Here is a 756-nt window from a genome sequence, read left to right as displayed (position 1 = left end):
TAAGATAAAGCACTGAACAAGTGTGTGTGAAAGATACCAGACAAAGAAAAAAAAAAAAAAAAAAGGAAAGAAAAAACATCCCAAAAAATCAGTTGACCTCGATTGGGGATCGAACCTCAGACCTTCTGATTATTTGATTATCCATAACGATGCCAACCCGGAAATATTTCCATGGATAATCCAAACGAGGTCCCGGGTTTGAGAGTTTTTGCTAAGGTGAGAGTCATTTAAACGGATCGATATTTGGAGATTTGAAGGACGAGTTTTCTGGCCAAATTTTTAAATGCTTGTCTGTTTACTGGTTAAGAACGCCTGTAATAATAATAATAATAATAATATAATGATAAATGATAATAAATTATAGAATAATATAATATAATTAATAATAATAATAATTAATAATAATATAATAATAATAATAATAATATAATAATAATATATAATAATAATAATAATAATAATAATAATAATATAATAATATAATATAATAATAATAATAATAATAATATATATAATAAAATAATATATAATAATAATAATAATATAATAATAATAATAAATATAATATATAATAATAATAATATAATAATGTATATATATTAATAATAATAATAATAATAATAATAATAATAATAATAATAATAAATATAATAATAAATAATAATAATAATAATAATAATATATAATAATATAATACTAATAATAATAATAATATAATAATAATAATAAAAATAATAATAATATAATAATATAATA

This window comes from Berghia stephanieae, chromosome 3 (assembly GCF_034508935.2).
Source record: "Berghia stephanieae isolate SIO BIC M18660-M18661 chromosome 3, UCSD_Bste_1.3, whole genome shotgun sequence".
In the NCBI taxonomy this organism is placed as follows: Eukaryota; Metazoa; Mollusca; class Gastropoda; order Nudibranchia; family Aeolidiidae; genus Berghia; species Berghia stephanieae.
Note: the sequence above shows the minus strand (reverse complement) of the source record.